Source organism: Eschrichtius robustus, chromosome 2 (genome assembly GCF_028021215.1).
Source record: "Eschrichtius robustus isolate mEscRob2 chromosome 2, mEscRob2.pri, whole genome shotgun sequence".
Classification (NCBI taxonomy): domain Eukaryota; kingdom Metazoa; phylum Chordata; class Mammalia; order Artiodactyla; family Eschrichtiidae; genus Eschrichtius; species Eschrichtius robustus.
In genome coordinates this window covers 81,154,039-81,170,255 of record NC_090825.1, presented here as the reverse complement: position 1 = coordinate 81,170,255, position 16,217 = coordinate 81,154,039, and the positions used below count along the sequence as shown (strand labels likewise).

Sequence of the window (16,217 nt, the reverse complement as noted above, 5' to 3'; positions counted from 1 at the left end):
TTTTTTAAAAAAAAGAAAGTTCTGTAATATGTAAGTACTAATACTCTTCTTAGTGAGCTTTCCTTAGTACCTTCTCTAAAATTCACCTGCTTTACATATTCCTCCTTCCCTGATTCATTTATTTCTCCTTAGAATGATGCACCACTGAAAATAATACACATTTTGCTTTTTTATAATGTTCATTTTCTGACTTCTATTAAGAATATAACTCCAGGAAGGTAGAGATTTTTATCTGCTTGTTCACTACTGAATCTCTAGCGCCAAAACATTGACCTATAAAAAGTGGGTGCTTAATGAATGAATATGTATAGTTTTATTCATTAATTTATTCCAAATACATACATGTGCATACTAATATATACATATTTATATTAAATAGAAAAAGTCATGTTCTCCTACTTTTTTTCTAGTCCACTACCTGCCTTTTAAAGAAGGGAAAAAAAGAGATACAGAAAACAAAAATTTCCAAACCTCATGAAGAATGCTCTCTGTTTATGTAAATGACTTCTGTTTTTATGACACATGACAAAATTGAAAGACTACTCTATGAGAACATTTGAAAAGTAATCTTTGAAACAACACAAGAACAAATGAGGCATTTGATATATTTATGATTGTAGGCATAATTGTTGCTGCCGAGTATGAATATATCTGAGTTTTCAAAATACATTTCATTTCTATTACAGTATTTGAAAATAAAGCAACTTTCCATGATGCTGTTTGTGTCCTGCTGAGGACAAATGTGTACCCAGAATAAAAAATATGTCAGACATCAGGAAAGTTGTCCTTTGTCAGAATCGTGAGGCTTTTGAATTTAAACTATGAAGGTAGTTGATTCACAAATACTCTTTATCTGCCTACAGAATGAAAAGGTTGTGATGAAGGTTGTGATTCTTGAAGTCAGAATCACAGGCTTACCATTATATACGCATATGAAGAAGATGCTACCTGGTTATCTGTCCTTGCTAGAGCATATAATTTGAACAGTTTAGTGAAAAGTTATTAAGAACCAACTATGTATAAGACACCGTGGTAAGTCCTAGGGAGGAATACAAAGATGAGCATCATATGGTCTCTTCCCAGTAATACCATCACCACCATCCACAACAGCTGCCATTTTTTGAGCACCTTTCGTATACCAGACACTATATGAGCCATGTTATTTTTTGCACATGGTGACTATTTCTTGAAATATCCCTTTTGGACAATGTATTGTAATCATTGTTTTACAGAAGAAGAATTTGAGATTCAGAGAGGTTAGGTAATTCATTTCAAAATTATCTGATGTTAATCACCTCTTGGAGTATGTGCCTATTTATATGAGAACTGTTTTCTCACCTATAACAGGTATTATTTATGCTTGCCATGTTTATAATATGTGGTCCTTTCTCAGCTACAATTCATTGGAGTGGGAATAGACACTAGAATTCATCTAGACTATTAATATTCTCTTAGGAATTTGAAATTGGGATTGAGAGAGTCCAGTTCATTTGACCAGGCTACTTAAACTCACCTTAAATAAAGTCAGGATCTGTTGGATGACTCTTCATCCGCAAGAAGAAGCAGAAGGTGCCTATCTTTAAGGAGAAGAAAAGGAGAGGTGAGCTACCTTTTGAGAGTATTTTAATTTCCTTTGGTCATGGTAAGGTACGTTTGATTATTGGCAACTTTCTTATTTTGAGAAAGATCTAAGATCTAAGTTCAAAAAACACCTGCAACCATGTGGTAATAATTTGCTAGTATACAAATCAAGCTTCCAGTCTAGTGTTGTATTGCTTTTATGTCTAATTATTAATAATTTTAATAAGTTAATTTATTTAATGTGCCTACTCATTTTTCTCTATGCTGTTACATGTTCATCATGATTACCAGTTTCCCTTTTACATTTTGCCACATAAAGGCATTCATGGACACTGAAGAGATCATTATATATCAAATTTGGATCCTTCTTTGGAAGTATAATTTTAATATTATGTCATTTTTGATCCAACACTATCGTATATGTAACTTACCCATTCTCTTATGAAACAAAGAAATTTTTACCATGCTGAACCTAAGGGTCTATAGAAATTATTGGCTAAAAGATATATTAAGAAAGATGCATTTAGAAGGTGTAGATAGCCATGTGTTTCTGTTGACTGGGAAATTTAATGCACAAAAAATCTTTTAAACTGCAGTTCTGTTGCAGATACATTCTCACAACACATATGGGAGAAAGTGGTGCAGTTGAAACAATACCACTACTACCTGTTGCTTACTGCTGTTCCTGCTGCTACTGCTACTACTAAAATTACTGCTAACACCACCACCACCAAACCCACCACTACTGCTATGGCTAACACATAGTAATATTCATCTCTGTCAGCACTGTTACAAAAATTAACTCAGAGCTCTGGACACCAAATCAGACATTAGTTCATGCAGTTCATTTTTAAAGTTGGTAATCTATTGTCTTTGATTTGGGCAAGTCATTGAAATTATTTGAGAGAAATCTTCCTTATTAGTATAATTTCAAAAGTTTTATAACAATGAAATGAGATGAAGCCCATGAAAGTGCTTTCTGAAATGTACACATTTAATTATTTTATACATTTAATTATTTATACTATGCTCTAAGTAAATGCTTACCATTGGGGTTATTAACTTTAATTAATAGTAAGGAAAGTTACACTCATGTTAATTGGGAAGTCATATACTAATCATATAATTTGTCCTGCAGTAATAAGTTATGAACAGAAATGTCTACCATTTCTATCTTCCAGTGTATTTATTTTTCACTCACTAAAATGGTTAGACAATCACTCTGAAAATATAGAGAATAACTACTATTATTCAGTAACTTCTACACATGTGTGGCACATTTGAATTTCCATCTCTACCAGTATACTCAAAGTCGACATTTGGTGTAACGGATCCCTGAGTTTCTTCAATATGTTTCACATCTAGCCACATGAAATGAATAGCTCTGTTCCATAATTAATGATGTAACATACACCTTTTAAATAAGTATTTTATCAGCCTATATAACTAATGACAGCGTCACCTAAATGACCAGTTGGCATCATTAAATTTACCAACTACTGTGCTATCATCAATTGCAATTAAATCCTAAGTATGTTTCTCATCAACATGTAAACACATTTTCTAATTGGGAAGTACCATCATGAGTAAATTTAATGGTGCCAAGTTGACCATTTAAGAGATTTAGTATAGTGAGAAATCATTTGGCTTTGAAGGTAGTATTCCTTTTTCTGTCCCTCACATTTGTTGTACTTGGGAATATCCATTTGATAAAGATTGTTAGAGAAACTAATTCTGGCCTCATATAAAGCAAGTTTACTACATTTAGCAGTGATCATAGGTATCTTTTGGGATGGTGTGTTAGCATAGCAGCTGAATTGAAGTTATGAAACCCCAAAAGGAGATACTAGATAGTCAGCATGTGTAGGTGGGACAAATAAAATTATCAGGAGTTTGACTGGCAGCTGATCCTGGAGAAATTTTTTCCCCATGAAGTATCAAAAAAAATTTGGATAGCCATCCAGCCTTTTCTTATTTGCTTGTTTACCTTCAGCACCTAGAATAGTGTCAAACACGTAGCAGAGGTTTGTTGAATGAATGAACCACAGAAGTAGCTCAGTGACAGTATCATTTTCTTGTTTGGACATCTAAGCAGAGGATTGTCCATAAAAATAACAGCATCTAATACTTACTGAGCTAATTATGTTCTGAGGACTGGAAGAAGAACTTTTCACATGTCTTATACTTTGATGCTCACAATAATCAAAAATGGAATCAGCCAGGATTTTGGACAGAAACCATTTCATATATATATATATATATATATATATATATATATATATTGTGTTCATCACAGACTTTATTATTCCCATATCCAGATACAGGAATTATGAACCAAGTAGTTTAGGTAACTTGCTCACGATTATAGAGCTAGCATGCAGTGAAGCAGGGATTCAAATCTAGGTGTATTCATAGATTAATATACTAGGATAAGCAGCAGAAAGAAAAACATGAACATTTCAAAATTTCAGGGGCTTATATGACTAAATGGTAAATTGTCTTCCTCATTCTGGAATAGCCACAGCCTGGAGTATTTAGGTCACAGTGGAGAGGAAAAAAGAATAGCTCATGGATCACAGTCATACAGATCATGATGCGAGTCACAGAGGTCCACAAAAATGGTATTTTCGGAGAGGGATACTTCAGTTGTGAGGGAAAAGGGGGCTCCTGGTTAGAAAAATAAATGATTTTCCCTTGACCAGGATAATTATTTTTCATCCTTCATATATTTGCCAAGACATATTATCTCCTTCTTGACTGTCAAAACTAGACTACATATCTCTTCTATTGTTCTTGTACTTAAGCCCATCATGATAAACATAAAAATCTATTCTACTTGCTTGTTGCTATCTGTATGCCTTACAAACTAAGTTCCTTGAGGGCAGAGACTTTACTTTGATAATATTATAGCACAAAAACTGGCACAAAATATAATGATAATAGAAATTGATCTTCACTTTAATTGGATATATTTTGTAGGCACTGTGCTGATAAATTTTTATGTGGATTATCACATTTATTCCTGATAATAACTTTGAATAAGTTACTATTATTATCACCATTTTACATAGAGGAAAATTTGAGACTTTGAGAGGGCATGAAGCTCAAGGTTATGACTAAAGTGTGTTAGAGCTGGCATTTGAATGCAAACAGCCTGACATTAGAGTGTTTATTTTTAATACGATGCTAAAACGGCATTCTTTCAGCTTTAAGAAACGTGAAAATTATATGACATAAATCTGAAACATTTCATTTTGCTTTATGAAAGCTTTAATCATGAAAATTTATTGTTTATTCAAAGAAGAGAACTTGATTAGCTCTAAAAAATGTTGGCTAATGGCATCTGTGTAGACAAAATGAAGAACGAAAACAATTATTTGCAAAATATAGGAGAGGAAAACAAAGTAACATGGAAAGCAGTTACTTTTTTTTAAAGTTTAACTATGTCAGTCACTGTGCTGGAAATTTAAACATATATTATTTCCCCATATCTTCCCAACAGAACTGTTTAACTAAATGATGGCTAAATTGATGCTGAGGTAGACATAGTAATGAGTCTAAAACAACAGAGTTTTTAAAAGATACCATTGTTATTATAATCATAATATATTCACTATACCATACTAGTTATGGAAGTATAAGATACATTTATATGCAGAGCTCAAATGGAGTAGATAATTTCACTTTATACCAGAATGTTAGATGACAAATGCAGATAGTAAGTCTTACTGTGTTTTGGCCAAAATATTTTATAGATAATGTGTATATATCCATAATCATGTATTTAGAAGCTCTATTTATTAAAGAGTTAAAATATTAATAGATATGTTTGCAGTGACAATGATCATTCATCTCCAGGTATAGGCATAGCAAAAATCTTAACATTTTTCTCTCACTTAAATTGTAAACATATGAGATAGTTATCTTAATATAACTGTGACTACAGACAAAATAATTTGGATGAATAACCCGTACATCATGAAATATACTAACACTAGTTTTGATTCGTAAATAAATTCCTCTCTTGGAATGTTCTATGGCATTGCTATAAATTTACAACTCCTTTTCAATTCACCATTATCAGATAATGAAATCAAACTAACTGGATCTTTGGATTATTTTGGTAGCATTTTACCACAATGATGTTGAAAATTTTGTAGAAGCTTTTAAAATTGATTTAATTTAATTGGAGGTATTAAAATTAGAATTTAATTTTTTCAATTGATAAGATATATTGAAACAGAAATACAGAAAGATTTATGTTGTTTATGATGCTAGATAGATTTATGATGCTAGATACATCTAGCACACAATTTTAAAATGAAAAAGGGAGGTGAATCATATTTTTACTGAATACTATATATTATGAAAAAATATATAGATAATATTTAGATCCAGGGGCATAAGTTGATCATTCACACATAATATGTGGCCCATACCTATTCAGATATCTTGTGGCTGGTTTGAAAATTCCACAAATATTCATTTTCCTAGTCTTTAAAAATATTCAGAATCTATTAAGACTCTCTGTGGTGGAATTGCCAAAAGATTTCTATAGCTTTTGATATTAAAATATCTTAAACTTTAGACTTTAATACATGTCCTATTTACATCTACAAATTGTCCGATTATTGCATAACACAAATGCCATAATACCAGACACGTCTTGACAAATGCTAAGCCTCAGAAATTTTTTTTCTACCCATTGTTGGTTTCACAAGGCAATGTACACTCAAAGTTTTGTTCAGATTAAATATTGTCACTGTTCTATTTTATAAAAATAGAACATAGTGCCAGCTACTAACAGCTATCGATACTTTTAGGGTTAGGCCTCTCTCATAAGAACATAACACTACAGTTCTTATTTTTAAAAATAGCTGTCATGGATATAGGAAACTCTCTGCCTTCCTTTGTAAATAGACTCTGAGTTCCTAATGGCCTAACCTTGGTTTATATAAGGACTCTCAGTTTCAGATGCTTCCATAAGACTGGCAGGTAATGGTAATAAACAAGTGAAATGGCCAAGTATTAGAGAACATGGGGAAAGGGGAGTAAGTGTAGGTGACCATAGCAAATTGAAGAGCTACTTATTTGTTAAAAAGGGCATGCCATCATTCTACTGCAGTCAATTTTGTTATTGAAAGAATTTGGAAATGCGCATTATCTGTGAACTTCCTTGATTTTTCTAATACTGAGTATAACTCACAAGGCATTACCTATGGGCCACTAGTTGGCAAACCTTGGCTTATATCCTGTCAGTTAATGAGAAAGATAAAAACACTAAGGTACTCATTGTCATCCCAAATTGAATCCACAGTTTGGAAACTAGAGGCAAAGAGGAACATGGGAGGGGCAAAAGGAGACACAATCACTTTCTTATTTCACCATGTTAGCATGATTTGATATTTTATTGAACTGTCTGCAATTAAATTAAAATCTCAGAGAATGTGTTTTAAAAAAAAAAAAAAAGTGATTAAAGTCTGGGCATCTTGCAAGGACTAGTCTTTTTAACTCTTAAAGGGATTTTTGTTCATGTGGTTGAATTTCATGGTCAGTTTCCTCCTCTGCTGAGTCATCATTTTTGGGACAACTTAGAAAAGAAACAGCCCCTGAGAGGACTTCTAACCTATGATTGGGCTTAGGATGGTCAACTTAGGGACAGAACCTAAATAGAATATAACCTTCCTATAGGCTTTTGTCTGATTAGAGCAGCAACTTCAGTTTACCATTTTTCTGCCTTGGGAGCAAACAGTGCTATCCCAATATAGGATGAGCATATTTATTGAGTGTGTGATAAAGGGATGCAGTTTCTGGGCTATATATTTTCTCTGTTCATAAAGTTGATTATAGCACATTCAGCTGGTTATCCTGGAGAACCATGGAAGACTCTGAAGTATTCAATAGCTTCAGTGTACTAAGAAACTTAGACAATTAAAAGATTTAAAGTCACATTCCAGAGACAGCTATGCTTTTTCAACTGTAAAGGCAATTTTAATGATACTAACACTAAGATGATTTCATTTAGTTAGGCTTTGGAGATTTGCTTTTTCTTAATGCATGGTATATTGAGTCAAAAAAACAACTGGAAAGAGAAAAAAAGAAAAAAGAAAAGAAAGAGAGAGAGAAAGGAAGGGAGGGAGGAAGAAAGGGAGGAAGAGAGAGAATAGGAGAGAAAAAAGAATGCAAGAAATAGAAGAAAGAAAGGGTAAGTAGAAAGATGGAATGAAGACTGAGTAATTCATCACATAATTTTATTGGGCTAGTATTTATTGAGAAAGTATTCCTTATAAAGTGCTCTGTTAAGAATGATTAAGTGTTATCCTGTATGATTCCCTGTTATGGAATGACTACACCTAAGTTATAGGATGAACTTTTAAGCAATAATGATTATCTCAGTGTGGGTCAAGCTATGTAGATTATCCGGGGACTCCTATTGTGAAAGTAATATATAAACCCAGAACCTGTCACTGGTATGTATTTCTATGGAATGGAAAAACATATATAATCTTATCTTAGTAGGAGTGAAAATTTATTAGATTACCACTAAGAAAATCTTATTGGTAGTGGAGACTATAAAATACAAATAATTAGCCAAATAATGGGCCCAAAATATTCTTTTCATAAATGCATTATCATAGAAATTGATTATATGCTCATTTTTCCAGACCCATAAAAAGAACACAAAAAATTCTAACATATATAGACATAGAAATTTTTTCTTCATACATTTAGGTATGATGAGTATAAATGGTGTCAAAAATAACACCCAATATCAATGTTTAATACTAGAGTCTTCTCTATTGATAATGCTTTGAAGACATAATGAGAACAGTACATGCCTCGTGATTACTGTAAGGTCACATGGACCTGGTTTTTGTCTGTCATGTAGCTGTCATGATGATGTGTTAAAACAGCTTAGGGCTGCACCGGACAGACTTAAAATTTTAAAAACATCATTGAAGTTTTATATTTTTGAAGCTTTCGCTTTATAAGTTCAACAGTAATTGGATATTGTTAGGACTGGATTGTTAATGTAGCATTTATTAGAATTAGTTTTGAGTGCACTACCATTTCATGTTATTAAAAGATGAAACATAATTCAGAAATTGTTGGTCAAATAATTCTTTTTTCTTTTCAGTTTCTTTCCTAGTCTTGACATATTATCAAATGCTTTATGTGGCTATTTGAAAAATGATGTAGCATTATTGACTTCTAAACACAGTTTATCTCTGGGATCATAAAGCAAACACATGTACATATTTCAAGGTGCATTGGCTGTTAAGTTGAACATATTTTTTTTACAAATTGGATATAAACTGAGAACAAGTACCTCTGCTAGAGCATGTATTTTTATCAGGCTGTATATTACTGTTTAAATACATGATCTGTGGAGCTTGGTAAAACAGAAGTCATGCAGCCTACAATAGAGTGGTCTCCAAAGTTTTTACTCACGTATTACTATCAATAAATTGCTTTAGCACACTCACACACACAAACACACATATCAAATTTTTATATATGTATATATAGCCACTATTATACCAGTGTATAAAATATAGACATCATAAACCATATATAAAATTAGGAATTAAAAACGATTATGCCATACGTGAAGTATCATTTTCTTGAATTAATTTAATTTAATTACGGTAAAGACCTTTCTTTCCCTGATTAGATATGATGATATATGTGTCATTTTGTAAAACTTGTTTGTTATTTTATGGTACAGTTTTTCAAAGATTTAGTCCAAATTTAGTTAGTTCTATATCTGGTTTTAATGGCTGTCATAACTAAAAAAATTACTTCACAAAAATAACAGATGTAAATGGAAGAAATGCATCCTGCATTGTGTGTGCTAAATCAATTTAATTCCATCCTCCAGTTATGCAAAAATTTTTGTCAAAATTTGGTTAATACTTTTCTTGAAATTAAATTGTAGGGCTTATAATTTGAAGGCAATGAATTTAATATTTTTAATAAATGAGTTAAAAACTTAATGACACTCATTCATTGAAGATTTGTTATACAAGATAGGATATTTTGTTTCTATTTTTCTGTGCTTGAAGATTGAAGAGATCTTGCAATTAATACAAAATATTTTCGAGAATAAAACTGTGTAACAATCGAAATATGTCCAAATATTTTTTTTCAAAGTTTCCCCTATATCTCATGTTAAGCACAACTAAAACCCCTAGATATTACCTATAAAATAAACATAAGACTCTTGAAGGTGGAGAGAAGAGGGACTGGCTAGAAACTTGAAGAACAACACAATAAAATTTCCTGTTTTTTTTTTTTTTTTTTTTTTTTTTTTTCTGGCTCATATATTCAAGACTTAACCTGGAAGAAGCTGGCAATCTGGAAACACCAGTGACTGCAAAAAACCTCTCTGCCGAAGTCCTGCTCTTTTTAGCAAGGGGATCAAGAAAGGGGCCGGCTAGCAAGACAGAAAACTTTTAGACAGAAACAGCCCTACTCTAGTCAAACACCACAGAAAACATTGTGTTAGCACCCCCATTCATGCCAAGCAAAGAAAAGTGGGAAGCCTAGACTTCTACCTTGTGAGGCTATAACAAGGTGCCCAACACCCCCATCATGCAGGTAGAAAGAAGGCTAAGTACAGAGCTAGAGTTTCAGTCATGCAGTTATGAGGTCATTCCCTCATATTGTCTCTGGAGAACTTGTGGGGATCCTGGTCCCCAGGGGTACCCCACCTGGCAGTACCAAGGAGTGATATCAAAGATAGTGGAAGGTGATGACGTGCACTGTGGGCCATTGATAATGAGACCACTCCCACAACAGTGTCAGAAGAGACCGTGTGGGAAACTAGAATATCTTTTTCCACTCAACAATAACAATGAGACCTTACACTGGGTATCAGCAGAGGTTGAGTGCGGAACAAAGACTTGTGTTTGTGCCCAGCGGTAACAAGGCAGCATCAGAAAAAGCCAACTACAACAGAAGGCTTAAGAAAGATCCAGAATCTCAGAACATAACATTAAAATATTCAGGTTTCAATTAAAAAAATCACTCATCATACCAAGAATCAGAAAGATCTCAAACTGAATGAAAAAGATAATAAATGGATGCCCAAACTGAGATGACAGAGATGTTAGAATTACCTGTCAAAGATTTTAAAGCAGCCATGCTTCAACAAGCAATTACCAACACCCTTGAAAAAAATGAAAAGATAGAAAGTTTTAGGGAAAAAGTTTCAGCAAAGAAATAGAAGATATAAGGAAAAGTCAAATGAGAATATTAGAACAGAAAAATACAAAAATTGAAAAGAAAAGCTCAGTGGATGGGCTCAACAACATAATAGAGAGATTGGGGGAAGAATCAGTGAGCTGGAAGATAAACAATTGAAACTACCCAAGATGAAGAACAGAGAGAAAATACACTGAAAAGAAAAACACAGAACCTCATGGACCTGTGTCTTTGGAGTCCCAGAAGGAGAGGAGAAACAAGGAGAGTCTGAAAAAGTACTAGAAGAAATAATGGCAGAAAACATCCCAAATTTGGAAAGAGAGATAAATCTGTAGATTCAAGAAGGTAAGAAATTCCCAACATGATAAAACCAAACAGATCTATATCAAGACACATCATAATGAAACTTCTGAAAGCTAAAGACAAAGACACATTCTGAAAGCAACCAGGGAAAAATCACACATTAGAGAGGAAAACACAATTAGAAAGACAGTGGATTTCTCATCAGAAACCAGGGAAACCAGAAGGAAATGGCACAATATAGTTCAGGGCTGAAAGGAAAGGACAATCCGTCTAGAATGCTATTATGCCCAAGGCAAATATCCCTTCAGGAATGAAGTGGAAATCATGACCCTTTCAGTGAAAATAGTTTTTCTCCAGGAGACCTACTCTAAAGGAATAATTTTTAAATTTTTCTAAATAAAAAGGAAAAAACAAAAGAAGAAACCTTGGAATATCAGGAAAGGAAGAAGCAAAAATCAAGGTAAATGCAGTAAGTTTTCGATCTCTTGAGCTTTCCAAATTATGTTTGATGGTTTGAGCAATAATTTAAACACTGTTTAATATGGTTCAAAATACATGGAGAGAATATTTAAGATATTTGCACTAAAAATGGGGAAGGGCAAAGGGATGTAAAGAAAGATAAAATTTCTGTACTTCACTAGAACTGGTAAAATGTAACACCAGTAGATTATAACTATATATATATATATATATATATATATATATATATGTAATAATACCTAGAGTAATCTTTAAAAAGCTATACAAATAGATGCACTCAATACACTACAGATAAATCAAAATGAAATTCTAAAAAATCTTCTGCCACAATAAGGCAGGAAAATAAAACAGAGACAAACAAAAAGAACCAACAGGAAACAAAAATAAATTGGCACAACCCCTAATGTATCATTAATTACATTAAAATATATGGTCAAAATGCACTGATTAAAAGACAGATTGGCAAAGTGAATGACAAATTATGACCTATCTACTGTCTATTAAAAAAGCCCTCATTTTAAATATAACAACATAGGCAGGCTGAAAGCAAAAGGATAACAAACATGAAAATATTAATTTTATTAATTAATTTTATTAATTAAAATATTAATTTTAAAATGTATTAGTGGCTATATAATTATCAAAGTGACTTCAGAGCAAAGAGAGTAATCAGAGCCACAGTGGGACATTATATAATGATAATGCACCAAGAAGACAGCAATCCTAAATGTGTATGTACCAAACAATAGAGGTGCAAAATATGTGAAGCAAAAACTGATGGAACTGAAGAAAAAAATAAGACAAATCCACAGTTATCAATGGAGGCTTTACCACCTCTTTCACAACAATGCATAGAATAATTAGACAGAAAACCAGCAACGATATAAAACTCCACAGCACCATGAAACCAACAGGATCTAAAGGACGTTTATAGAACACTGCAACCAACAACACAAGGATACATTTCTTCAAGTGATCAGAGAATATATACCAACCTACATCATATCCTGGGCCATAAAACAAACCTTAGTAAAATTCAAAGAACTGAAATCAAGCAGAAATGTGTTCTTTAACCAGTGGATTCATACTGGAAATCAGTAAGAAAAATAACAGGAAATTTTCCAAACACATAGAAACTGAACAACACACTTCTAAATAATTGGGGGGTCAAAAAAGGAGTCTCAAGGGGAATCAGAAGATACCTGGAACTCAATTAATATGAAACTTTAACATATCAAAATTTGTGGGACATAGCTAAAGGAGTGTGAGAGGAAAATTTATAGCATTCTATGCTCACATTAGGAAAGAGGAAAATTCTTAGATCAATAACCTAAGTTCCCATCTTAAGAAACAGAAGAGCAAAATAAACCCAAGGCAAGCAAAAAGAAAGAAATAACAAAGATAAGAATAGAAATCAGTGGAATTGAAAACTGCAAAACAATAGAGAGAACCTTTGAAACAAAGAGCAGGTTCTTTGAAAAGATCAATGAAATTGACCCACCCCTCAAGCAGGATGGAGGAGAGAGAGAAGGAGAGAGAAACACAGATTTCCAGTATCAGGAATGAAATAAGGGATATCATCATAGATACTTCAGAAATCAAAAGGATAATTAGGAATATTATTGTCTTAGTCCAGTGGAACTGTTCTAACAAAATACCACCGAATACATGGTTTGTAAACAACGGAAAATTATTTCTCACACTTCTGGAGTCTGACAGGTCCAAGATCAAGGCACTGGCAGACTCAGTGTCTGGTGAGAACCTGCTTTCTGGTTCATAGACAGCTGTCTTTTCACTGTGGCTGCACATGGTGGAAGGGATGAGGGATCTTTCTAGGGTCTCATTTATAGGGTCACTAATCTCATTCCCTGAGGCTCTGCCCTCATGATCTAATCACCCCCAAAGGCCCCATCTCCTGGAGGTTAGACTTTCAACATATGAATTTTGGGGGGACACGAATATTTAAACCATAGCAAATATAAATAACACATACATTTGACAACTTAGATGAAATGGACCAACTGCTTGAAAATCACAAGCTACAAATATTCATCCAATATGAAATACATATTTTGAATAGGCCTATAACTATTAAGACCAAGTAGTCCAAGTGGTTTCTGGAAACTGAAATGTGAAAGTCCTATTGAGAAGGCCATGTGAAAGGATGATGCAAACTTCAGTTGAAGGATTCAGTCACCCTAAGCCAGTATCAGTGTGAGAGAGCCAGGGGAACACATATGATGGTGCTAATTTCTTCCTTCTGTCTCCTGATATTCCCCATTGTCCAAGCCCAAAAGAAAGCCAGAGAACAAAGGTAACCATTGATTAGTACATATGGGTCTGCCTGCCTCCTTTGGCAGAAAACATAAGGGCAAATTGAGATATTTAGTACATTTATTTAGATAAAATATAATTATTATTTACTTCTAATTTTGCTTCTTGTTGCCATATGTATTGTTATCTTATCATACTCTAGCATATGAACTCACTTTGTATACAACTCTAAAATATAATGTTACCTCTTCAACTACACTGAGACCTACCATGTAGTATCTGATGGAACTCTTAGAGGAAAACATAGGAAAAACACTCTTTGGCATAAACCACAGGAAGATCTTTTTTTGACCCACCTCCTAGAGTAATGAAAATAAAAACAAAAATAAACAAATGGGACCTAATTAAACTTAAAAGCTTTTGCACAGCAAAGGAAACCATAAACAGGATGAAAAGACAACCCTCAGAATGGGGGAAAATATTTGCAAATGAAACAATGGACAAAGGATTTATCTCCAAAACATACAAACAGTTCATGGAGCTCAGTATCAAAAAAACAAGTAACCCAATTAAAAAATGGGCAGAAGACCTAAATAGCCATTTCATCAAAGAAGACATACAGATGGCCAAGAAGCAAATGAAAAGATGCTCAACATCTCTAATTATTAGAGAAATGTGAATCAAAACTACAATGAGGTGTCACCTCACACCGGTCAGAATGGCCATCATCAAAAAATCTACAGACAATAAATGCTGGAGAGGGTGTGGAGAAAAGGGAACCCTCCTGCACTGTTGGTGGGAATGTAAATTGATACAACCACTATGGAGAAAAGTATGGAGGTTCCTTAAAAAACTAAAAGTAGAACTACCATACGACCCAGCAATCCCACTACTGGGCATATACCCTGAGAAAACCATAATTCAAAAAGAGGCATGGACCACAATGTTCATTGCAGCACTATTTACAATAGCCAAGACATGGAAGCAACCTAAATGTCCATCATTGGATGAATGGATAAAGAAGATGTGGCACATATATACAATGGAATATTGCTCAGCCATAAAAAGAAATGAAATTGAGTTATTTGTAGTGAGGTGGATGGACCTAGAGTCTGTCATACAGAGTGAAGTAAGTCAGAAAGAGAAAAACAAATACCGTATGCTAACACATATATATGGAGTCTTAAAAAAAAAAATGGTACTGATGAACGTAGTGGCAGGACAGGAATAAAGAAGTAGACATAGAGAATGGACTTGAGGACACGGTGGGGGAGGGGGAAGCTGGAACGAAGTGAGAGTAGCATCGACATATATACACTACCAAATGTAAAATAGATAGCTGTGGGAAGCAGCAGCATACATAGCACAGGGAGATCAGCTCGGTGCTTTGCAATGACCCAGAGAGGTGGGATAGGGAGGGTGGGAGGGAGGCTCAAGAGGGAGGGGATATGCGGATATATGTATGCATATGGCTGATTCACATTGTTGTGCAACAGAAACTAACACAGTGTTGTAAAGCAATTATACTCCAATAAAGGTGTATTAAAAAAATAAATAAGTGAATAAGCACACACACAAAAATACAATGTTCCGTCTTCAACTACACTGAGAGCTACCATGTAGTATCTGATGGAACAACATTTCTGCAGTATATTTTTCACTATCAAACCTACAAATATATTTATTGCATAAATATATACCCTCTTTGTCTATCTCTCTCTATGCCTCCCTCTCCACACATATACACAAATATATATATATACATAACATATATATATATTTGTTATGTATACATATGTATATATATAACATTCAACATATATGTGCACATTGTAGTTAAGTTTATTACCCAGAAACATGTACAATATGCAGACATGGCAAGAGCATGGGAAAATACACTTCGTGGTATAATGCTTGGCAATGTAGTTTTTCACTGCAGGTAAATTTGATTGTGTGTGTGTGTGTGTGTGTTAAAAATTCAAATGAGTGCATACCTTCTATAAAGGATATCCACTTCTATAAAGTTATTTTAATGATATAATTAAGGTGTGTATAAAGATTTAAGTTCAAGGATGACAGTGCCATTTATAAGGAAAGATATAAAACAACTTGAAAGTTATTCTGTAATACCAGGCTGATGAAATGAATGTTTGTGTATCTATGGAATTAAATATTATGTATTTGTAAAAATTATATTTTGGTGTGTTATTTGTTGACAATGAAATAATTTCACTGTGTGTAATTGAGTCTTTTGAGGTAATGTGAGTTATGTAGTGTTTAAAGCCATGTTTATGTGAAATTTACACTCCAACCCTAACACTTATTAGCTCTTTAACCTAGGCTAGGTTTCATAGTCTCTGTAACTCTCATCT

The 16,217-nt window shown here is 33.5% G+C and overlaps 1 long non-coding RNA gene across 2 annotated transcripts in view; it reads left to right on the top strand.

Annotated features, from left to right (window-relative positions):
- Positions 1 to 15,237, top strand: part of LOC137759448 (uncharacterized) — a 185,165-nt gene extending 169,928 nt beyond the window's left edge. Inside the window, exons 4-5 of one of the 2 annotated variants that reach the window (XR_011073101.1) lie at positions 1,456 to 1,600; positions 9,915 to 15,237. This is a non-coding gene — a long non-coding RNA (uncharacterized lncRNA). The remainder of the gene's footprint in view (positions 1 to 1,455; positions 1,601 to 9,914) is intronic. The other variant, XR_011073102.1, reaches the window with a different exon arrangement.
- The last annotated feature ends 980 nt before the right edge of the window (positions 15,238 to 16,217 follow it).